Source organism: Oryctolagus cuniculus, unplaced genomic scaffold (assembly GCF_964237555.1).
Source record: "Oryctolagus cuniculus unplaced genomic scaffold, mOryCun1.1 SCAFFOLD_74, whole genome shotgun sequence".
NCBI classification, from domain to species: Eukaryota; Metazoa; Chordata; class Mammalia; order Lagomorpha; family Leporidae; genus Oryctolagus; species Oryctolagus cuniculus.
Genome location: NW_027208339.1, coordinates 559,759 through 568,085, shown reverse-complemented (window position 1 = coordinate 568,085; position 8,327 = coordinate 559,759).

Here is an 8,327-nt window from a genome sequence, read left to right as displayed (position 1 = left end):
TGCCACCTCGATGGGATTGAATTGGAATCCCCTGGTATGCTTCCAACTCCACCACTTGGGGCAAGTCAGCCTGAGCATGTCCCAAATTATACATCTCTTCCCTCTCCCATTCCCACCACCATGTTCAACAGGCATCACATTTCAGTTAATTTTCAACACTTAAGAATAACTGTGCATCAATTACAGATCTAAACCAGTCATATTAAGTAGAACAGTTAAAAAAACTACTAAGAGGGATAATGTATTAAGTTGTTCATTAACAGTCAGGGCTATGCTGATCAAGCCACCATTTCCCATAGTGTCCACCTCACTCCAACAGGTTTCCCTCTTGGTGTTCAGTCAGTCGTCACCGATCAGGGAGAACATATGGTATTTGTCCCTTTGGGACTGGCTTCTTTCACTCAGCATGATGTGTTCCAGATTCCTCCATTTTGTTGCAAATGACTCTCACCACTGCTATTCAATATAGTTCTGGAGGTTCTAGCCAGAGCTATTAGGCAAGAAAAAGAAATTAAAGGGATACAAATTGGGAAGGAAGAACTCAAACTATCCCTCTTTGCAGATGACATGATTCTGTATTTAGGGGACCCAAAGAACTCCACTAAGAGACTATTGGAACTCATAGAAGAGTTTGGCAAAGTAGCAGGGTATAAAATCAATGCACAAAAATCAACAGCCTTTGTATACACAGACAATGCCATGGCTGAGGAAGAACTTCTAAGATCAATCCCATTCACAATAGCTACAAAAACAATCAAATACCTTGGAATAAACTTAACCAAAGACGTTAAAGAACTCTACGATGAAAATTACAAAACCTTAAAGAAAGAAATAGAAGAGGATACCAAGAAATGGAAAAATCTTCCATGCTCATGGATTGGAAGAATCAATATCATCAAAATGTCCATTCTCCCAAAAGCAATTTACAGATTCAATGCAATACCAATCAAGATACCAAAGACCTTCTTCTCAGATCTGGAAAAAATGGTGCTGAAATTTATATGGAGGCACAAGAGACCTCGAATAGCTAAAGCAATCTTGTACAACAAAAACAAAGCCGGAGGCATCACAATACCAGATTTCAGGACATACTACAGGGCAGTTGTAATTAAAACAGCATGGTACTGGTACAGAAACAGATGGATAGACCAATGGAACAGAATAGAAACACCAGAAATCAACCCAAACATCTACAGCCAACTTATATTTGATCAAGGATCTAAAACTAATTCCTGGAGCAAGGACAGTCTATTCAATAAATGGTGCTGGGAAAACTGGATTTCCACGTGCAGAATCATGAAGCAAGACCCCTACCTTACACCTTACACAAAAATCCACTCAACATGGATTAAAGACCTAAATCTACGACCTGACACCATCAAGTTACTAGAGAACATTGGAGAAACCCTTCAAGATATTGGCACAGGCAAAGAATTTCTGGAAAAGACCCGGGAGGCACAGGCAGTCAAAGCCAAAATCAACTATTGGGATTGCATCAAATTGAGAAGTTTCTGTACTGCAAAAGAAACAGTCAGGAGAGTGAAGAGACAACCGACAGAATGGGAAAAAATATTTGCAAACTATGCAACAGATAAAGGGTTAATAACCAGAATCTACAAAGAGATCAAGAAACTCCACAAAAACAAAACCAACAACCCACTTAAGAGATGGGCCAAGGACCTCAATAGACATTTTTCAAAAGAGGAAATCCAAATGGCCAACAGGCACATGAAAAAATGTTCAAGGTCATTAGCAATCAGGGAAATGCAAATCAAAACCACAATGAGGTTTCACCTTACCCCGGTTAGAATGGCTCACATGCAGAAATCTACCAACAACAGATGCTGGCGAGGATGTGGGGAAAAAGGGACACTAACCCACTGTTGGTGGGAATGCAAACTGGTCAAGCTACTATGGAAGTCAGTCTGGAGATTCCTCAGAAACCTGAAGATAACCCTACCGTTCGACCCAGCCATCCCACTCCTTGGAATTTTCCCAAAGGAATTTAAATTGGCAAATAAAAAAGCGGTCTGCACCCTAATGTTTATTGCAGCTCAATTCACAATAGCTAAGACCTGGAACCAACCTAAATGCCCATCAACGATAGACTGGATAAAGAAAATATGGGATATGTACTCTTTAGAATACTATACCGCAGTAAGAAACAACGAAATCCAGGAATGGTGTTTTTCAAACTGGGCACAGCTGTTGGCTTGCTCCAATTCTGGCTATTGTCTTTGTTTTGGGTGCCTCAGCTGAAATTTGGTTTCTTCAGTTTCACTGCGATTGTCAGGTTAATTCAGTCAGAATTCCACAGGTAGTCAGCTTTAGTGGTGGATGAATCTTGGAACAGCCAGTTTCCTTGCAGCTAAATCAAGCCCAATATCATTATGGATTCTTGTATTTCTTTGGCTTTTTTCTCATTTTTCTTATTTATCATGGTTTGTAATGAATTTTCTGAGGTGAGCTTTGGTTTTGAGGCTGGCATATTGAGTTCAGGGCACAAGAGGATGGTTCTTTTTCAATCAGGGCACAGCTGTTGGCTTGCTCCACTTCTGGCTTGCTGTCATTGTTTTGAGTGCCTCAGCCGATTTGTGGTTTCTTGTGTGGCAATTTCCCAAATGTTTTCTGGGTCTGAGTTGGCTTTGCCTTCTTCCCTCCCAAATTTTGTATTCTGATGCAATGCAAAGAAGAGTTTGTACAGAATTGCCATTATGAAATAAAAAACACAACAAATAGGTGTTTGAAGCTTAGAAATCTACAGGTAACATGACCAAGGTGAGTTTTGTGTTTATGAAAATAAAATGGAACACTTTGGCTGAGGTGACAGATATTAATTGCCTCCAAACTGAGTTTCACTGCGATTTTCAGGTTAATTCAGTCAGAATTCCACAGGCAGTCAGCTGGAGGGGTGGATGAATCCGGGAACAGCCGGTTTCCTAGCGACTAAATCAAGCCCTATATCATTATGGATTCTTGCATTTTTTTGGCTTTTTTCTCTTTTTTCTTAATTTTCATGGTTTGTAATGAATTTTCTGATGTGAGCTTTGGTTTTGAGGCTGCAATATGGAGTTCAGGGCACAAGAGGAAGGTTCTTTTTCAATCAGGGCACAGCTGTTGGCTTGCTCCAATTCTGGCTTGCTGTCATTGTTTTGAGTGCCTCAGCTGATTTGTGGTTTCTTGTGTGGCAATTTCCTAAATGTTTTCTGGGTCTGAGTCGGTTTTGCCTTCTTCCTTCCCAAATTTTGTATTCTGATGCAATACAAGCAAGATTTTGGACAGAGTAGCCATTATGAAATAAAAAACACAACAAATAGGTGTTTGAAGCTTACAAATCTACAGGTAACATGACCAAGGTGAGTTTTTGTGTTTTGGAAAATAAAATGGAACACTTTGGCTGAGGTGACAGATATTAATTGCCTTCAAACTGAGTTTCACTGCGATTTTCAGGTTAATTCAGTTAACTCAGTTAGGATTCCACAGGCTTGCATTTCTTTGGCTTTTTCACATTTCCCTTATTTATCATGGTTTGTAATGAATTTTCTGATGTGAGCTTTGGTTTTGAGGCTGCAATATAGAGTTAAGGGCACCGGAGGAATGGTCTTTTTCAAACAGGGCACAGCTGTTGGCTTGCTCCAATTCTGGCTTGCTGTCATTGTTTTGAGTGCCTCAGCCAATTTGTGGTTTCTTGTGTGGCAATTTCCCCAATGTTTTCAGGGTCTGAGTTGGCTTTGCCTTCTTCCTTCCCAAATATTGTATTCTGATGCAATACTAGCAAGATTTTGGACAGAGTAGCCATTATGAAAGAAAGAAAAAAAAAACACAGCGCATTGCCCTTTCAGGATTAGAAATCCATAGGCAACACAACCAAGATGAGATTCTGTGTTTTGGAAAATGACATGGAACGCTTCTGCTGAGGTGACAGATTCTAATTCCCTCCAAATGGAGTGTGAGAGCAATTTTGAGGTGAATTCAATCAGAATTTCAAAGTCAGACCATGGAAGGGGAGGATGAATCTGTAAACAGCCAGTTCCTTTGTGTCTAAATCCTTTCAAATATCACAAAGGACTCTTGCATTTCTTTGGCTTTTTCACATTTCCTTATTTATCATGGTTTGTAATGAATTTTCTGATGTGAGCTTTGGTTTTGTGGCTGCAATATGGAGTTCAGGGTACTGGAGGAACGGTCTTTTTCAAAGAGGGTACAGTTGTTGGCTTGCTGCAATTCTGGCTTGCTGTCATTGTTTTGAGTGCCTCAGCCGATTTGTGGTTTCTTGTGTTTCAATTTCCTAAGTATTCTCTGGTTCTGAGTCGGCTTTGCCTTCTTCCTTCCCAAATTTTGTATTCTGATGCAATACAAGCAAGATTTTGGACAGAGTAGCCATTATGAAATAAAAAACACAACAAATAGGTTTTGAAGCTTACAAATCTACAGGTAACATGACCAAGCTGATTTTTGTGTTTATGAAAATAAAATGGAACACTTTGGCTGAGGTGACAGATATTAATTGCCTCCAAACTGAGTTTCTCTTCGATTTTCAGGTTTATTCAGTTAATTCAGTTAGGATTCCACAGGCTTGCATTTCTTTGGCTTTTTCACATTTCCCTTATTTATCATGGTTTGTAATGAATTTTCTGCTGTGAGCTTTGGTTTTGAGGCTGCAATATGGAGTTCAGGGTACTGGAGGAATGGTCTTTTTCAAACAGGGCACAGCTGTTGGCTCGCTCCAATTCTGGCTTGCTGTCATTGTTTTGGGTGCCTCAGCTGAAATTTGGTTTCTTGAGTTTCACTACGATTGTCAGGTTAATTCAGTCAGAAATCCACAGGCAGTCAGCTTTAGTGGTGGATGAATCTGGGAACAGCCAGTTTCCTTGCAACTAAATCAAGCCCAATATCATTATGGATTCTTGCATTTCTTTGGCTTTTTTCTCTTTTTTCTTTTTTTCATGGTTTGTTATGAATTTTCTGATGTGAGCTTTGGTTTTGAGGCTGGCATATTGAGTTCAGGGCACAAGAGGATGGTTCTTTTTCACTCAGGGTACAGCTGTTGGCTTGCTCCACTTCTGGCTTGCTGTCATTGTTTTGGGTGCCTCAGCCGATTTGTGGTTTCTTGTGTGGCAATTTCCCAAATGTTTTCTGGGTCTGAGTTGGCTTTGCCTTCTTCCTTCCCAAATTTTGTATTCTGATGCAATGCTAAGAAGAGTTTGGACAGAGTAGCCATTATGAAATAAAAAACAGAGCAAATAGGCATTTGAAGCTTATAAATCTATAGGTAACATGACCAAGGTGAGTTTTTGTGTTTTGGAAAATACAATGGAACACTTTGACTGAGGTGAAAGATATTAATTGCCTCCAAACTGAGTTTCACTGCGATTTTCAGGTTAATTCAGTCAGAATTCCACAGGCAGTCAGCTGGAGGGGTGGATGAATCCGGGAACAGCTGGTTTCCTTGCGAATAAATAAAGCCCAATATCATTATGGATTCTTGATATTTTTTGGCTTTTTTCTCTTTTTTCTTATTTATCATGGTTTGTAATGAATTTTCTGATGTGAGCTTTGGTTTTGAGGCTGCAATATGGAGTTCAGGGCACAAGAGGAAGGTTCTTTTTCAATCAGGGCACAGCTGTTGGCTTGCTCCACTTCTGGCTTGCTGTCATTGTTTTGGGTGTTTCAGCTGACTTTTGGTTTCTTGTGTGGCAATTTCCAAAATGTTTTCTGGGTCTGAGTCGGTTTTGCCTTCTTATTCCCAAATTTTGTATTCTGATGCAATACAAGCAAGATTTTGGACAGAGTAGCCATTATGAAAAAAAAAAAAAAAACACAGCGCATTGCCCATTCAGGATTAGAAATCCATAGGCAACACAACCAAGATGAGATTCTGTGTTTTGGAAAATGACATGGAACGCTTCTGCTGAGGTGACAGATTCTAATTCCCTCCAAATGGAGTGTGAGAGCGATTTTGAGGTGAATACAATCAGAATTCCAAAGTCAGTCTGTGGAAGGGGGGGATGAATCTGGAAACAGCCAGTTTCTTTGTGTCTAAATCCTTTCAAATATCACAAAGGACTCTTGCATTTCTTTGGCTTTTTCACATTTCCTTATTTATCATGGTTTGTAATGAATTTTCTGATGTGAGCTTTGGTTTTGAGGCTGGCATATTGAGTTCAGGGCACAAGAGGATGGTTCTTTTTCAATCAGGGCACAGCTGTTGGCTTGCTCCACTTCTGTCTTGCTGTCATTGTTTTGAGTGCCTCAGCCGATTTGTGGTTTCTTGTGTGGCAATTTCCCAAATGTTTTCAGGGTCTGAGTTGGCTTTGCCTTCTTCCTTCCCAAATTTTGTATTCTGATGCAATACAAGCAAGATTTTGGACAGAGTAGCCATTATGAAATAAAAAACACAACAAATAGGTTTTGAAGCTTACAAATCTACAGGTAACATGACCAAGCTGATTTTTGTGTTTATGAAAATAAAATGGAACACTTTGGCTGAGGTGACAGATATTAATTGCCTCCAAACTGAGTTTCTCTTCGATTTTCAGGTTTATTCAGTTAATTCAGTTAGGATTCCACAGGCTTGCATTTCTTTGGCTTTTTCACATTTCCCTTATTTATCATGGTTTGTAATGAATTTTCTGCTGTGAGCTTTGGTTTTGAGGCTGCAATATGGAGTTCAGGGTACTGGAGGAATGGTCTTTTTCAAACAGGGCACAGCTGTTGGCTTGCTCCAATTCTGGCTTGCTGTCATTGTTTTGGGTGCCTCAGCTGAAATTTGGTTTCTTGAGTTTCACTACGATTGTCAGGTTAATTCAGTCAGAAATCCACAGGCAGTCAGCTTTAGTGGTGGATGAATCTGGGAACAGCCAGTTTCCTTGCAACTAAATCAAGCCCAATATCATTATGGATTCTTGCATTTCTTTGGCTTTTTTCTCTTTTTTCTTTTTTTCATGGTTTGTTATGAATTTTCTGATGTGAGCTTTGGTTTTGAGGCTGGCATATTGAGTTCAGGGCACAAGAGGATGGTTCTTTTTCACTCAGGGTACAGCTGTTGGCTTGCTCCACTTCTGGCTTGCTGTCATTGTTTTGGGTGCCTCAGCCGATTTGTGGTTTCTTGTGTGGCAATTTCCCATATGTTTTCTGGGTCTGAGTTGGCTTTGCCTTCTTCCTTCCCAAATTTTGTATTCTGATGCAATGCTAAGAAGAGTTTGGACAGAGTAGCCATTATGAAATAAAAAACAGAGCAAATAGGCATTTGAAGCTTATAAATCTATAGGTAACATGACCAAGGTGAGTTTTTGTGTTTTGGAAAATACAATGGAACACTTTGACTGAGGTGAAAGATATTAATTGCCTCCAAACTGAGTTTCACTGCGATTTTCAGGTTAATTCAGTCAGAATTCCACAGGCAGTCAGCTGGAGGGGTGGATGAATCCGGGAACAGCTGGTTTCCTTGCGAATAAATAAAGCGCAATATCATTATGGATTCTTGATATTTTTTGGCTTTTTTCTCTTTTTTCTTATTTATCATGGTTTGTAATGAATTTTCTGATGTGAGCTTTGGTTTTGAGGCTGCAATATGGAGTTCAGGGCACAAGAGGAAGGTTCTTTTTCAATCAGGGCACAGCTGTTGGCTTGCTCCACTTCTGGCTTGCTGTCATTGTTTTGGGTGTTTCAGCTGACTTTTGGTTTCTTGTGTGGCAATTTCCAAAATGTTTTCTGGGTCTGAGTCGGTTTTGCCTTCTTATTCCCAAATTTTGTATTCTGATGCAATACAAGCAAGATTTTGGACAGAGTAGCCATTATGAAAAAAAAAAAAAAACACAGCGCATTGCCCATTCAGGATTAGAAATCCATAGGCAACACAACCAAGATGAGATTCTGTGTTTTGGAAAATGACATGGAACGCTTCTGCTGAGGTGACAGATTCTAATTCCCTCCAAATGGAGTGTGAGAGCGATTTTGAGGTGAATACAATCAGAATTCCAAAGTCAGTCTGTGGAAGGGGGGGATGAATCTGGAAACAGCCAGTTTCTTTGTGTCTAAATCCTTTCAAATATCACAAAGGACTCTTGCATTTCTTTGGCTTTTTCACATTTCCTTATTTATCATGGTTTGTAATGAATTTTCTGATGTGAGCTTTGGTTTTGAGGCTGGCATATTGAGTTCAGGGCACAAGAGGATGGTTCTTTTTCAATCAGGGCACAGCTGTTGGCTTGCTCCACTTCTGTCTTGCTGTCATTGTTTTGAGTGCCTCAGCCGATTTGTGGTTTCTTGTGTGGCAATTTCCCAAATGTTTTCAGGGTCTGAGTTGGCTTTGCCTTCTTCCTTCC